General features: G+C 40.2%; 1 long non-coding RNA gene and 1 pseudogene across 1 annotated transcript; one reads left to right on the forward strand and one right to left on the reverse strand.

Moving 5' to 3' along the window:
- LOC140513792 (uncharacterized) overlaps positions 1-17,391 on the forward strand; it is a 66,381-nt pseudogene that overhangs the window by 18,446 nt on the left and 30,544 nt on the right.
- Positions 684-12,731, reverse strand: LOC140513843 (uncharacterized). Its single transcript, XR_011970385.1, has 2 exons — positions 3,307-12,731; positions 684-1,092 (listed from the first exon to the last, which is right to left on the reverse strand). It is a non-coding gene; the product is annotated as an uncharacterized lncRNA (long non-coding RNA).

The following is a 17,391-nucleotide window of genomic DNA, read 5'->3' on the forward strand; positions in this document are numbered from 1 at the left end:
ATACAATGCAGAGTAAACGTGCAAAGGAGGTAACTATTTGAAGTATTTTGACAAGATCACTTTCAACTGGGAGGATCAAGAAAGTTGATACCTGTACTGATTCTATAAGAGAAAGGAGGAGGAAAGAATTTAAATAGGTGGAAATGAGAAGGCAGCGTATGCCAAAACTGTCTGCATTTGTGTGCAAGATAAGAGCAAGGTAATGTGGGTATTGGAGAGCTGACTGCTCTGGAACCCCAGCTCCCTTCCATCTACTTGGGTTGGTATAATCCTTCTCTGTTTGGGAGGTAACAGTAGTAACCCTAGGATTGGTGGAAAACCACATGCAGGTTTGTTTACATGATCTTTTAGGGGGAGATTTGTTCATTAGGAAATGCACAGACAAACTTACTTCTTAGATCAAATTGGTACAAATGCCTTGAGTTCCATAGCTCAGGAAGAAAGTTATTGGAGTAGGCTGAAGAGATTTGAAAGATCACAAGCTTGGCCCCAGAGTTATAAAATTAATCCTTGCCCCTAAGTTGTAGTGTTCCTTGGGACTCTAGTGTGAGAAGGAGGGAGTGCACAGGGGAGATGCCAGTGTATTAACCAAGGCACTAAAATTAATTGTATAGTAGTGTAGAGAGCCTGCAAGTCAAGAGACCTCAGTTCAAGTGCTCATTTAGCCATTAACTAGGTGGGTCATACTAGTCCAATTATTTAATATCTCTGTATCTTTTTGCTCCTGTATAAAGTAGCAACAGTTCTTATGTACCTACATCATACTCTTGTCACAGGGTGTACAGGATGTTCAGGGAGGACAGACACCTCTGAGGTGAGGGATTGTCAAACCCTTTTCAGGGCTGCTTATCCACCTCTGGTATCCACCTCTTACCCAACTCTCACGTGCAGCTTCCATGACTCTGTGTTGACCACACTGGTCTGAGAGCCAGAAGCCAGAGGGAGGCTCTTCTGAATCCCTGAGTTCCTAATTTTTGTCTTCTGATCTTGTTGCTTGATAGGGTGCCTTACTGAGTGGCAGGTGCTCAAGGAAATTGAGAATGTCATTCCATCAGTCAGCCAGCAGGCATTTACTAAGTACATACTACTGTTCTAAGGAATACAAAGAAAAAATTAAAAAGCAGTCCCTAACATAAAAAAGTTCACATTTTTATGGGGGAGATAAACATGTACACAAATGGGTACCTACAGGATACAGAACATATGGAATTAATCATTGAGGGGGGAGACATTAGCAGTTGGGGAGGTCAGGTAAGTAGGGAAGTTGTTTGCTAGATGAACCTGAAAAAGAACAAAGCCAATCATATGAACAGATTTGGCTTAGCCTAGGTAAAGGAATGATGCTTACTGTAAGGTTAAAATGACCTTAGAGTATTAGGACTTTCTGGTTCTAATCATAATTAAGTTTTATCATTCCAGTAGTGGTTCTCCTTTGGTACTCTGTTAACATCATCCTTCTCCTGGGCCTTTTCACAGAGATTGTGACTGATATAGCTACCAGATGCTAGACCTGTTGAAGCCTGTGAAAGGCAATCTACCAGTTTTCTGGTGATTTTTGAAGATTTTTGATTGTTTATCAACAAGTCATATTGTCTCTTAAGGCGAGCAACCAACATTAACTTCCCAAATATCAGCAATAGACAGGAGAATTGGGGCAAATCTTTTGCTGAAAATGAGCATAAGATATCTGCCCCTGGAACCTAACTGTGGAGTTTCTCTATCTTCTCCCCTGCCTCTTTTTAATTTCAATCCACAGTGAATCATGAGAAGGACCGTTTGCTGAGGGCCATTCAAACTCTGAATAGTAGCTGGTCACTGAAGTGTGCAAAAATGTGGCAGTGCTAAAGGTGCTATTGTCTTAAAATAAGGGAAGAATAAGGCCAAGCAGTTGTCCTGACAGTAAATGATACTTTATAATCATATTAGAAGGATTTCTGTGTGTATGCGTTCAGCAGAATGTTTGGCAGTTAGCTTCCATTTAACTAGATTTATATATAGCACACGGGAGTCTTTTAAGTGCCTTCGTTTTTTTTATGGGACAAGCTTTGGTGCCGAGGGGTCTGGTCTAGGGACAAGCAGAGACTCCCTGCATTTAAGAGAGTGGTCAAGTTATCCATCTCAAGGTCCATGATTACAATAGGATCTATGGCAATGTCCCAAATGCAGCTTATCTAGACCAGTCCTCCTGACTTCCCTCAAACCTGGCCTGTAGCCTGGGACAAGCCAGGCAAACTCTCTGGGACTCAGTGACCCTATTTGGTGAATGGGAATAGTGCCATGCAACCTGATCTCCTTGAGAAGTTGCCAGTAAAAATGACTGGCAAACACAAAGGAAAACAGGAAAATGTCATACAAATACTTGCTGTTATTATTAGTAATATTTGCATAGCTTTTCCTCTGAGGCTTCACACAGTGCTTTGTTCTTCCATTCTCTAATGCCATTTTCAAGTAATATTTCTGTATCATAATCATCTTTGTGTTTAATCCTCTACAGTTCTTTAGAAGATTCCCTCTCATTCCAAGCTGAAATTTCCCTTGGCATCATCCACAGTCAGTTTTTAGTACCTGCTAAGCCCCAGGAGTCATCCTGCCATCTTTCTGGCATGATGGTTGTGTCAACATGCTTCCAGGAAGGATTTTCTAAACTTTGTATCTCTTTCAATTGCTAGCATACAATAAGTGCTTAATATATTACACCATAAAACGGTAAGAGCCAGATGACCACTTGTCAGGGGTAAAAAAGGCAGTAATGTGGAAGAGACTACTTTGATTGGGTCATGAAATGGCACTGTTGGCCCCTGACAACTTGATAGGTTGTATGGATGTAGGGAGTATGGGAGTCTACTGGAGGAGAAAGGGTAGAATAAAGCTTATCATGGATGATGAGAAGACATATAGCATTTGTATATGCCCATGATATTCCTAAGGCAGATGTATGTCTTCTCAACTTGGGCAGGGGCTCAGACTGTAAATGCCAGCCATTCCCAGTGGCTAGCATGTTATTATTGTGCAGCATTTTAGTTGTGTCCAATTTTCATAGCTTCATTTGGGGTTCCCTTGCCAAAGATACTGGAGTGGTTTACCATTTCCTTCTCCAGTTCATTTTGAAGATGAGGAAACTGAGGCAAACAGGGTTAAGTGACTTGCCCAGGATCACACAACTAGTAAGTGCCTGATGCCAGATTTGAACTCAGGAAGATGAGTCTTCCTGACTCCAGGCCTGGCACTTTATCTACTGTACCACCCAGCTGCCTTTGGGTAGTATAGACTTTTGCTAATTGTGGGTCATTACTTAGTGTTACTTACTGATTAGAGTTATATTACTGGGAAATACTGCTCCTCTCAGGAAGATAAGTCAAATAGATGATCTTCAAGGGTCCAGCACTGCCAGGAGTGGCTGGAAAATAAATGAAAAGTGATTGGCCTAAGGTATAGTTAAAGAGTGATGGAAAGAGGAATGCTTTCTCTGAATATGGGTTTGGAGAAGAACTCTTGCCTAAGGAACCACGGTTGCTGACATGTTCTATACAAAACTTTTTTTAGCTTTGAACCATATGAAAGCTCTTGTGTGAGAAGGAAGGATTATGTTTTGGTTGTTTCTATCACGTTTGCATACTTGGGCTCCGCTCATTGGCAGTGTGTCACCTTTGAATCAGAAGGACAGCAACATATATCAGTGGGTAGCAAAATCAATGACTTGGTCTTCTTTAATGTATAGGTGGCAAGTGTTTATCACATAGGTGCCATATCTGTATGTGTGTAGGAGAAACAGCATTGGAACCAAAGTCAAAGAATTGGAATTATAATCCTGGTTTTGCCATGGGCTGGAGGTGGGCCTTAGGCAAGTGGTTTAGCTTTCTCTGCATCTGTTTTCTCATCGGTAAGATGGAAATAATACAGTCCTACCAACTCCTATTGAATTGTAGTGAAGATGCAACAAGAATGTATATGACAGTGCTCTGAAAAGCATGCTACTATCCATTCGTTTTTCAGCTGTTGTCCAATTCTTCATGACGTCATTTAGGGTTTTCTTGCAAACATACTGGAGTGGTTTGCCATTTCCTTCTCCAACACATTTGACCAATAAAGAAACTGAGGCAAACAGAGTTAAGTGACTTGCCCAGAGTCACACAGCTAGAAAAGTGTCTTAGGTCAGATTTGATCTTAGGAAGAACAATGTTCCTGACTCCAGACCAACACTCTTACCTACTGTGCCACCCTGCTCTAAAAAGTACACATTACTATACAAAAGCCAATGAATTAGAATAAAATGATAAGTGAATGTTAGGGATAAAAATTATCCTAGAGTACTCCATCTACCTTATTTTACTGATGGACAAATTGAGGCTTAGGAAAGTTAAGTGATTTGACTAATGTCACATGAATAGTTGGTGGCAGGTTGAGGACTAGAATGCAGAATGTGAGAGCTGATGGGACCAACCCCACCTGGTTTCAACAATTGGGAAACTGAGGCTCAGCACTTACCCAAGGTAATAGTTATTTAGTAGCAGCTTGTCTTACTCCACATCCAATATATTTTCTGTTCTTTTGCACCATGAAGCACATAAGGCAGCTAAATGGAATACTGGAAAGAGCACTGGGTTCTGAACCAGGAAGGTATCTTTGTGAGTTCAAATCCGTTCTTAGAAACCTTTTTGCTGTGTGACCCTGAGCAAGTCACCACCCTGTTTGCCTTAGTTTCCTCATCTATAAAATGAGCTGGAGAAGGAAATGGCAAATCACTCCAGTATCTTTGCCAAGAAAATCTCAAACGGAGTCACAGAGAGTCAGACTGAAAAAAGACTGAAAAATGACTTAATAACATAGCACATATAAACTTGGGGCTCCCTCTCAACCCTTACTTAAAGGTCCAGAAGGTGCCTGTAGGTTGCTTTTCAGAGTCTAGGGGTAGCCCTAAGGTGTTGGGGCTGTTTTCTAATGCTATGGCTTATGAGCACTACTGTTATGTTTCTTACCATGATGATCAGTTGTTATTAATTAACCCTTTTAGAAAAAGGGTTTTCTTTTACAAAGGTAGTAGATAGTAAGAACAGTTGGTAGAAAACAGCCTTCCCCCAAAGTCTGCGATACACTTTTCCATCACTACATACAGAGTCCAGGATAAAAAGCAGATTCAGACTCTAGAACACATGGCAAAGGAGTAACTCATAGTTCCTGAAAATTCTGTAATTCTGAAGGTGATTCCTTTAGGTGAAGTATAGTTTTTCTGCTGGAATCTTTGTAGACCTTTGAATCTATTTCCTCATCATGTTCAGTCTTGCCCTTGACTTTCAACACAGACGTTGTCACCAGCCAATCCTGGGGCACTTCTAGGATGTTGATGGTAAGTGGTAAGGTGGAAAATCTAAACTCTTTGGGCCTTTTGCAGCTTGAAGGGGGGTCCTCCTTCAGCTGGGGTGGGAGGAGACCTAGGCCACAGATGAAATGTTCTTCTCCCTCCAAGTCCAAGTGATTCCTTTTTATCTCTTCCTCTTCTTCCTTGTCATATATTCAAGTATTCAGGTTCTAAAGTAACTCTCTGGTAGTATGTAGGTCCCACAAGGTGTTGCCAAGTCCCTCATTCAAATAGAACCATCTTCTCGTAGCATCTAGTTGAAATGTCTTTGATTTAAGGAGGTGTCCAGTCCTTATTCACACCTAGCTCTGGTTGACTGATTCTATGAAAAAGTGTTGTCATTATCATTAGATCTCCTAATTTCCATCCAGATTCTTTTTCCATCATGCCATTGTGTTTTGTTTTGTTTTTTTTTAATTCTAAAAGCTCGAAAGAATGTTAGAAGTTCATCTAGCCCAGTTAGGCTAGTTGACAGGAAAATTAGCAACTTATATTTGTATGGTGCTTAAGGCATACAAAGGGATCTCATTACCTTGAGGTATGTAGTTTAAATCTATCCTTATTTTATATATAAGGAAACTGAGAGTTACATAACAATTGGCTTTCTCATTCCCATAGCTAATTCATATGTTGAATCCCAGAATTGAAAGGGACATACAGGCCATCTCAATTCTGTCCACAATTTCTCTGACAGGTAGTAATATAGCCTCAATTTGAAGACCTCTATGAAAAGGAATTTCCTTTATGCCAAAAGAGATATGGAACTGTGTATACCTTTTGTCTCAGCAATACCATTATTTACTTTGTTTCCCAAGGTAATCAGGGAAAAAGGAAAAGAACCTATGTTTCCAAATATTTATAGCAGCTCTCTTTGTAGTGGCAAAGAACTGGAAATTGAGGGGATGCCCAGCAGTTGGGGAATGGCTAAACAAGTTGTGGTTTATGATTGTGACGGAATACTACTGTACTGTAAGAAATGATGAGAGGTTGATTTTTAGAAAAACATAGAAAGATTTCAGTGAACAGAAGCAAGAGAATGTTGTACACAGAAACAGCAATAGTTGTTCGAAGAATAACTGTGAATGACAAAAGTTATTCTGAGTATTACAGATACTCAAATCAACTACAAAAGACCTCTATGAAGAAAGATACTAACCACCTCCAGAGAAAGAACTCATAAATGATTCTGCATAGTTAGATTTTACATATCTATATATCTATATATGCGTGTGTGTGTACATATATATGAATTTATTTGTACATGTATATGTACATACATACATATGCATATATGTAGATAGGTAGATAGATAAAAGGGTGACTTTCTTTAGTGTGTGGTAGGGAGGGAGGGCAGGAGACAGTCCTGAACTTTAAAATGTAACAAAATAATTTAATTAAAAAAAATTCTCCTGCATTTTGAAGCAGGACTACTTTTGGATGGTTCTGAATGTCAGAAATTTTTCTTTTATATCAAATTAAAATATGGAGAAAAGAGAGCAAAGCCCTGGGAGAGCAGAGTTTTCCCTGCTGGTTTCTTGCCTCTGAAACATTTGTCTCTTAATGACTCATCAGGGCATTTCCTTGTGATGACATTATGTCCTTTTTGTCCTTTAAAAGGACAAAGTTGTGTCCTTTTAACTAGCTTCCTAAAATACCTGGCATTACCCTATGCCTAGGCCACTGCTTTATTAGTATTCTTGGTGTGATGGTAGTGACAAGGATGAAATGTTTAACAGAAGTCAGGAAATGGTTTGGTTTTCCCTCCTGCCTCCCAAGTTGGGCTTTGCTAAAGCAGCTCTATGGTAGGGTCTAAGCATGCAAAAGGCCAGATTGGCTTCAGGTATAGGCACCCTAGGCTGCTGTCTACATGGTGCCATTGAGGGATGTTGAACCACTCATCTCACTGAAAGCTTCTCCCTTATTCTGTGTCGGAAATTTTTATTATTCCTTGTAGGCTTTTTAAAGAAGTGAATTTTAGCCTGGTTAAAGCTTTGAGTTAAGTAGGAGGAGCTATCACATCTATTAGTCAACACATCAGAAGAAATGTGCCTTTTTAGTTAAAAATATGCTACTGCATAATGTCACAACAGAGAGCAGGTTTCTGAGAGTTATGTTGTTGCTAAGTTTGGATGGAAAGAAAGACACTGAAAACATAGGATACCCTCTGGCTGATGATGTGACTCAGTGGGATTGATACAGCATCCTTGAAGATCTGATGCCAGAGGGAGCAGGGTTCTTACAATGGTACTCAAGGGAGGAATAGCTGGTTTTAGAGTTTTTCCCAGCTAGCCAGCCCTGTGAAAGACAGCTTGGCCTCTGCTTAGGGCCTCTGCTTATACTTTAGATTGGTCTTTTCCTATTATGGGTCCTCAGTGGGAGGTGAATGTTTCCATTATCTACTAGGTTACAGTGGGAATAAATGAGATGATAATTAAAAGTGTCCCAATTGAAAGGTCCAGGTCATAGGACCCTAGAACTAGAGCTGGGAAGGACCTCAGATTGAATATTGTCATGCAGCATCCTAGTGTAATGATAAGAGCACTGGATTCAGAGGCAACTGCCCTACCTTCTAGTCTGGATCTGCCATTTACTGTCTGCTTAACCCTTTGGCAAGTTATTTAACTTCCCTGAGCCTCAGTACCCTTAGCTGTAAAATAGGGATTACGATACCTACCTTGCTTACCTCCCGGGGTTATCATGATGATTCATTGAGACAGTGTATGTCAAACCATCTGAAAACTGCAAATATAAAGAAAGTTATTGTATGAATGGTCTCTCAATCTCAAACCCCTGAATTGAAAGAAAGTACTGGTATATTGGGCCACCAATGAATTACTTGCCTTCAATTCAAACAATCACTTTCTCTCCAAATACATGCCCTAGTTCTACTGAAATGTTTTGGATAGATATATCACACACACACGTGTGTGTGTATGCTTATGTATTTTATTTATTATATCTAGCTATCTACAACAACAACAAATCTGTATACAGTAATTTTTATTTTGGTGGATCATTATCAGCTTTCTTATGTAGCAGTATTTATAAATGTGACCTTATTCAATGCCACTCCAGTTCAATTCAGCAGATGTCTATTAAGTGCCTAATAGGTACTGAGGATACAAATGTAGTCCTGCATATATGTAGATAGATAGATAGATAAAAGGGTGACTTTCTTTAGTGTGTGGTAGGGAGGGAGGGCAGGAGACTGTCCTGAACTTTAAAATGTAACAAAATAATTTAATTAAAAAAAATTCATTTTTTTTTGGAAGAATATGACATACACACACAGATGCTAAGTATTTAAAAGCTTGTGCAAACTAATTTCGGGAAGGAAGGAGCTCTAACAGAGCTTGGGGTTGGTTTGTTTTTTTTTTTACTTTCAGGTTTGCATAGCTCTTTAAATATGTATTTCCTCATTTGATCTTTATAACAGCTTTGTGTGGTGGGTGCAATCACTAGGTGCAATTTTACAAATGAGAAAACTGAGGAAGTGGAAGAGAGGGGAAAGCTGAATCAGAGCTACATAGGTATCGAGTATCTAGGGCAGGATTGGAACTCAGGTCTTCCTGTTTCAAAGTTCAGTTCAGCATTTTGTACATTGTGCCATCACATCTAGTTAACAACTGGATGGTTGAGGAAAGGCCTTAAATGGGAGATATTATTTCTGTGATATTTTGAAGGAAGTTAGGAATTCCAAGAGGCACAGGCGAGGAGAGAGTACATTCCAAACATGGAAGGTGTCAACAGGCAATCCCTGTCACAAGACAACGTGAAAAGAAAATGAACATGCATGTGTAACCCATAGGGTTCCCAGTCTTTACAGAAGTTTACATTTTTACAAAAACAGGACAAAGGGAGGAGGGGACACCAGGAAAGAGAATGACATGAAAGGGAGAACAGCAAAGGTGGAAAAAGACAAAACCACTCCCCATGAGGAGGAGCAAGGTGGGCAAAAAACCTCAGTCTTTTCCCTTGGGAACTGCTAGACTTTGAAGATAGGAGGATCTGTTTATCTGTAAAGGACCCCAGCTGCACAAGCATTATCCCAGCCTGGCACAGACTGGCTGGCGCCTGTCTTGACTCTCAAGGACACAAGGAGTCCAGTTTGGGGTGCAACAACAAATTACGTAAGCTCAGGGGAAGCTTCAGGCTTGACACATTCAGAGCCTCCTGCATGTTCTGGGTTCAGTATTTCTGGAAAATATGGCGACTCAAAAAGACAAGTTCAGAGACCCCTTAACAGGGGCCATCTGTGCAAAGAGAAGGAGGCAGGAGATGGAATGTTATATACCAGGACCAGGTAGAAGGCCAGTTTGACTGTAATGGAGAATTCATGAAAGAAAGCAATATAAAATAAAACTAGAAAGGTAGTTGGGAGTCTCTGGAAGCCTCTAAAATGCTAGACTGAACATTTTGTGTTAAAGAATTAGATTCATTCCTTTTTTTCCTTTTGTCTTTATAGGTATATTTAATTTTATTGAACTCTTGTGGAAGAGAAATAACCTGAGAACTATGAACTTGTCAGTCTCTTAGTAGAACCATTTTGGCTTGTCTGTCATCAAAATCTCCCTTCCATTTGGCAGGAAAGAGGTTGGGGATCCTTACTACCATGAGAAAATAAATTTATTTTTAGTATCAGTTTTACCCTCACTCAGAACGAGTCTTGTAAAAAGCTTAAAGGATAAGGGGGAATTAAAAACCTCGGAAAGTTTCTCAGCATCTCCATAAAGGGCAGAGCCAATGACTTTAAGCAAATGGCATGAAGAGTGACTGAGTTACCTCTGATGTCATAGCCAGTTCCATCACCCAAGTGTCTCTCCCTGTTTTGAATCATGGGTTTCAAACATCCCCAAAAGCTTTCCCCCTGGTAATTCCAAAGCTCTTAACAAATCAATCCTAGGGAGAAATAAACAAATATGTAGAAGAGCAACAGGATATTTAGAGCATGGTTTTAATTAAAATTTTCATGTTTCCCTCTTGATGTCTTGTATGACCCATTAAATATATTGTTTAAATTCTCCATAAAAGTAAGTAATAATTGCATGCTAATCATCATTGTTTCCTCATTGTCCTTATTGTCAGGATCTCAAAACTCCCTAAAGAGGAGGGAGTTCAGAAGGCACTGAGACAGTCTTTCCTGATTTTGTGACACAGATCCATTGTAGCAAGCCCTTTTGGTGTTCCCTGTGCACAAACCCTGAGATAGCTTGTCTTCATAGTTCAGCACATAAGAAGACCCCTCCAGGGGAACATACGGAAGAAATATTCCCAAAGACACAAAAGACAAAACACTCAGGGATATCCAATCCCATACTCCTCCTAATGCCCCCACCTACTCCTTTCTTCTTCCTAAAAGCACTGCAGTGTTTGGCATGGGATATACTGTACGGTGATAGTCATCTTTCAAACACCAACAATGCAAATTTTGCTGCTTCTTGCTCCTGTGTACTGGTTTCAAGAAACTCTAGTTTTGATAAGGGCTTAGTGTATCCTTCAAGGATATTGAATTGCAGTTGCTGACTTTTCTCCCCTCTAGCTCAGTTGCACTATTTTTTTTTGCTGTGCTAACACTAATCCCCTTTTTAAAAAATCCTGTCATCCTTGTCTGTCTCTCTCCCTCTCTCCTTCTCCTCCTTTTCCTCTCCCCTCTTAATCCCTTCCTCCTTCCCTTCCCTCCCAACACATACACCCAAAATATATGTACATCTAGATATACATCTACATATAGATATCTATTTATCTGAAGCTTTAAAATATCACTTTCTTCTGTACTTAACAATATATAATGATTGGATCATGTAGGATCCTGTAAAAAAAAGTTACAAAATGTGAAACACTTACCAGTCTTAAAAAGCTGTACTACCTGTTAGCCTGCCCAAAGTGAATGTTGCATAGAAAACTCAATAAGTTTATTTAGCCATTCTGAGTTGTGATTAGTCTCAGGCAGTCTATCTAAACAGTTACCTGAAGCATTGCCAGCTCTCATTTATCATTCAGTAGATCCAGGGGAGCAGATGGTATGATGGAGGGTCATTGCAGCTCTATAGTATAGAGATGATGCCGAGCAAGCATTAGTGGAAGGAATTTAGCATGTTTAGCCTGGAGGAGAGCAGTCAGTCTTGAAGTATTTGAAGGGAAATCAAATGGAAAGGGGATTAGAATGTTCCCTTTGGCTTTCATAGGCAGAACTGGTAGCAATAATTAACCAGTGTAAGAGAGGCAAATTTTGGCTCAACATAAGGAATAACTTTCTTATACAATCAGGGTTATTCAGAAGTGGATAAAAAAATGGGTTCTTCTTTTCTAGAGATTTTAAAAGCAGACTTTGGGTGATTAGTTGTGGGAATGTTAGAGAGGAGATTCTTTGTTTATGTGTAGTTTGGACCACATGTGATTCTCAATTTGTTGATTACCTGGGTTCATTTACCTTTCTGTTACTTCCTGACATATTCTCTTGTTAAATGAGAAAAGTGCCAACTTTGTGCCTCTTTTTTTTTCCTTTGGAGAGAATGTTCCCCATCCCAGGGCATCCACAGGAATCCCAAGGTCATAGATCTAGGAGAGATCATCAGAGGCATTCTAGACCAGTTCCCTCCTTATACTCAAGGAACCTAAGGCCAAGGGAGGTTGTGACTTGCCCTAAGTCATACAGGTAGCAAATATCAGGAGTAGGATTTGAATCCAAGTCTTCTGACTCTAAAGCCTCAGGAGGTAGGATCAGGGTCCTCAACCATCAAACAGAATGGACAAGTCTCTCCATAGTTCTTCTAATCTGAGTTACCATTCCTGGTATCTTTGTTCTTCTAATGCCCCACAGTAGTTATGATCTGCTTATCAGACCTTACTCATTCTTGCAGATCATAATACTTTACTTTGAGGGAACTAGATGGTGCAGTGTCTAGAGCACCAGTGCAGGAGTCAGGAGGACCTGAGTTCAAATCTTACCTCAGACACTTGACACTCACTTAGCTGTGTGACCTTGGGCAAGTCACTTAACCCCAACTGCCTCGTTCTGGGTCATCTCCAGTCATCCTGATGAATATCTGGTCACTGGATCCAGATGGCTTTGGAGAAGTGAGGCTGGTGACCTGCACAGCCCTCCCTCACTCAAAACAAAGTCAAGTGCAAGTCATGTCATCGTTTCTCTGATGGCGTGGTCCTCTTCAACAATGAAAGATGAATGCACACAACACTTTACTTTAGTTAGGTACTGCCAATTAAGTACTCCCCCACATCAGGTTCAGCAGAGCTACATTGGGACTCATTCCTGGATAGATAGGAATCACATTGTAACTCTTGTATCAGAGGGCTCTCACAGCAAAAAAGAACTCAGGGTCACTTTGGGTAATCTCTCTCTCTCTCTCTCTCTCTCTCTCTCTCTCTCTCTCTCTCTCTCTCTCTCTCTCTCTCTTTCTCTCTGTCTCACACACGCACACATACACACACACACACACACACACACACACACACACACACACACACACACACACACACACACACACACACACACACACACACACAATCTGGAAAATTACTGATGCTGCCCAGTGTGCTAACACCAACTCCCTTGACAAGCATATAGTTCACAAAGTTAAAAAAGGAAAGTTTTATTGAAAGGTGGAAGAAAAAAAAAGTAGAATTCCCAGTAGAGTTCTTGGAATATGAAGCCCCCCTCGAATGAACAAACCAGCTGTCCGAAACACCTCTGGTGTGTGACTCTTAGGCCATCGGCTCCCAACAAGAACCTCCAGTCATTCCCAAGGGCATTGTAAAATTTTAGACATTGATCTCTAAAATAGCTTTTCTTGTAGTCAGATGTAGGCAACTCCCAGCAAGTGGTATCAGGCAGCACTCAATGGCAATGCCAAGATTTTTCCTAGAGCAAATTTTTTTTTCTATCCTCAGATGTCTGCAAAGGGGAATGCCTGTAGGGTCTCCCTGCCTGGTAGGAAGTGCAGCTTTTCTTTGCATCCCTGCTGAATGGTAACAGGACCAAATTATGGACTTCCCTTCCTTGTGGCTACTCACCCTGTTCTCACAAAAGTTTCCCAGAGAGCAGGACCATGCCACTCTCTTGTCTCCAAGAGAGAAGTCATGTCATCTAAGAAGAGGTTCAGGTATGATGACTACAGATTTCTATGTATTTTCTCCTTTAGATACCTGAAGGGAAGTTTCCCATCCAGTGGAACATTCCTTATTTGGTCCAGGAGTTGGCAAAGCAACTTAAATTTCTCCTGAATGCTCTCTTTTAAAAGAGGCAGTAGGACATATTGGAAGTAAACTGGACCCAGAATCAGGAAGACCTGGGTTCCCATGCTGCCTCTGACATCTCCTGACTGTGGAACCTTGTGTGAAACACTTAACTTTTCAGTGCCCCATACACCTCTCAAAGACACAGCATAAGTGGCAGGGACATTTTTCCTTATTGGAAATTCACTCTACCAATGAAATAATAGGTCTGATTTTTAAAATCTTCTTTTAAATCCCTCATTCTTTGATTCTGTCCCCCCCGCCCCACCCCGAGTTTCTCTTCAGTCAGTTGGACAGCATCATTCAAATCATCTGAAATTGTTACTAGCCTTAGGGCTATTGCTACATATGGTAGGAGAGATGGGTAAAGAGGAGAAGTTTCTCCAAACCAGCTATATTATTAGAGCTGGAGGTCCAGAGCTGACTGAGTTATCAGTCTCTTGCCAAGCATCTGACCCAGTCTACTATTGTCTTCCCTTTCAACTTATGTGGTTCTTTTGGATCTTAACCATTTACTTGGTCTCCTGAATATTCACTCAACAGATCCCGAAAAAAAGTCCACCTGATTCTCATTTATTTGTTTATCCTCTGACTTGTGTTCTTCTGGGTGACTTGACCTTGGGTCAAGTCTGACCTGCCTTCTATGTGCTCATCCACATCTCTGACCCATGTTACCCAGGTTGCCTAGTTCCCTAATCTAAGTTTCTGATCCCTGTTTCCCAGTGCAGAAAGAGAACAATCTGCCTGGGAGTCAGTGAAATGAATATTGCCACTTGGCTTGCTTTTCTCTAGTTAATCAACATGGATTGCTTCCTATAGTCAGTAGGTAGGTAATTTTATTGTTGTTGCAGTACTGAGACATGAGGAATAACTTACAAGGAGCATTTGACCATGGAATCCCAGAATAGCCATGCAAGAGCATTTATTCTCAGGGAGGACATGGGGCTGAGGAGTGAAAAATACATTGTTCAGTTTAGGGCAAGTCATAATTTGATAGATCCCAATATTTTTGAGCAACTGTTGACTCTTACTGAATCTGAGGTCTTCTCTAACCTCCTGATAATCTGTCTTTCAGCAAATATCAAATGAGGTGAATTGTGAAAGTTCAAGCACCGAAAAGAGAGACCTTGGCCGCCGTGTACAAACATCTTTGGGCACCATACAAACTGCCAAATTGACACCTCATTGCAGACGGCAAATAAAGTTAAATTAAGTGACTGAGGGGACTTTAACAAATTACCTATTCAAAATTGCTTTTGCAAAGCTTACCAAATTCATGGCAGCCCTGAAAGTATCTCCCTGCAAAAAAATTTTCCCCCTCTTGGTCTTGTGGCTGCTGCTGGAAAATTAGTAAAATCCACAGAATAACATTTGAACTTTTGCAAATGAGTAAACAGCCAAAATAAACAGCACTTCGGAAAAAACACACATTTTCTCTCTTTTAAGAGCAGGCTGTGCCTCAGCAAAATACCTTAAAAGTGAACTAAAAAGCTTTTAAAAAAATAAACAATTCTGCTTATGATCATAAATTGGGACCATATGGAGATGTGAAAGCTGCAAGAACAATCCATTTATGCTCTTTTCTCACTGCCTGCATTGTTTGCATGCCACAGAGAATGCTTATATTAAGTTGAGTTCACTGAAGTCTTCAGTGACCCCCCAATAAGAATGAACTCTCTTCCTTCTGGGGCTTCTTAGGCAACATTGCAGAAAAAAAGAGAATGAAATGAAGAGCAATACTTGTTAATAAGCCACAGCTGAGAAGCAAATTCTCCTTTTCAATTTCCCATCATTTTACCTCAATTCATATTTCTCCTTTAAAGTGCCATATGGCCCCAGTGAATCTCAGTAGATCAGTGATATATACCAAAGTTGAAAATATGTGGTGGCATCCTTGTGAATGGTCAGTCATTGATAGAGCTATGTTGCAATTTGCCCTCTTGTTCGGCTTCCTGGCCTTAAGGGATGGTGAATATACAGACTACCCAGAGTAGATCTGTAGTCTGTTTTCTCCTAATCAACTTGATTTGTGCCATGGTGTCATGGGTAAGAGAATGTGGATGATCCGATGCCAGCCATCATCACTAAACAATTCAGGCACTGTTTGGCCACCAGTGTAGCATGGGCAATGATAGTTTCTTTAAAGGTGAAGGGTTACATTCTCATTGTCTCTTGTGATTATCACTTGTGTTTCTTATTCTATAGAAGTATGATGGCATAATGGACAGAAAACTGGGTGTAGAGTCTGGAAGACCTACGTTCAAATTCTGACACTCATACTGACTCTGGGCAAATCACTTATCCATCTTTGTACCTCGGGTTGCTCTCTATGACTTAGCTACTGAGTTATATAGTTAGGTTTCCATGCTGAAGATAATTCTTTTGTTATTTTCCCCAATAGCACTTAATGTCTGTACCACTTATCCAGCACTTACCTAACCAGTTAAAATTAGAAAGAAATTAGATCAGACCCCCAAAGTCAATTGGACTAATCATAGATGAGAACTTTAATTGAAATGGAAATGATGACCTCGGTGCCATTACAATATTAGGCCCCTCTTGGCTGCCACAATGCAGGAATTCTTGGAAACACCCAATACCAGGGCTCTGCTTATGAGGAGGGATATGGTAATTATTTGTAAAAGGATATGTCTTAGGATCATAGCATCATAGATTTGGAGTTATAAAGGCCCTTAGAGATTCCCTAATCCAACACTCTGATTTTACAGATTGAATATAGTCCTTAAAAATGAAAATTATTTCTTTGACATATGAATATGTGTTTACTGGAGATCAAGTCAGAAAGCTTTAAATCGAACTAACAAAATAATAAAAGGATAAGGGTATAGAGAAAAACACAATAAGTGAGTTTCCTAATTTTTTCTTCCCATTAGCTTAGTTTCTACACAGATATATAAGGTATTTGTGCTAATTTTGGAAAGCATTTGCACATATTTGAACTCCATAGACAATCATAAACTTCATGCTAACCAGTCTTTTCAACCTTTTGAGAAAAGCTACATAATAAAGGAGGACTAATTTATGTTTTTTCTCCTCTTCCTTCTCCTCCTTCTCTCTCCCTCCTCTCCATCCTTCCCCCTCTCTCTTTCTCCTCTCCCCTTTCCTTCCTTCCTTCCCTTTTCTCTCTCTCTTTCCTCTCCCTTCTTTCCTTCCCCTTCTTCCTTTCTCTTTCCCTCTCCTCTCTCTCTCTTTCCCTCCCCTCTCTCTCTCCTCTTTCTCTTTCCCTCCCTCCCCTTCTCTCTCTGTCCCTCTTTCCTTTTTCCTTCTTCCTTCCCCCACTCTCTTCAGTTGGGGTTCTAATGTGTAATGAGAATCCTAAAGAAGGAATGAAGAGACATAAGGGACCAGAAAATCCGAAAAGTGTCTTATCAGCATTTGAATCTTTGGGAAGTGGTTGTACTTTTTGAAAGAGTGGGTGGATGTATTCAAATCAGATACTGCCATATAAACTTCAAGGTCAAGTTTGAAGTTTCTTAGAATATTATGTCCTAAGGAGGCCCTCTCATGCTTACTTTTTTTCCCCTTTGGCTCTTCCCTGGATCGTAGGTTCTGTTTCCTTACTACTACCTCCTACAATCTTTATCTTCCTTCAATTGACCATTCAACACCATTTATTTTTTTGAAATAGATGGTTATTGATATTTTTTTATTTTACCTTGCCTAGGCTTCTTCTCCCTCTCCTACCCAGAGTCATCTCTTCTAACAAAGAAATTTTTTAAAAAGAAAAAGAGGAGGAAGAGGAAAAAAGTTCAGCAAAACTA

The sequence above is a fragment of the Notamacropus eugenii genome, chromosome 7, assembly GCF_028372415.1.
Source record: "Notamacropus eugenii isolate mMacEug1 chromosome 7, mMacEug1.pri_v2, whole genome shotgun sequence".
NCBI lineage: Eukaryota > Metazoa > Chordata > Mammalia > Diprotodontia > Macropodidae > Notamacropus > Notamacropus eugenii.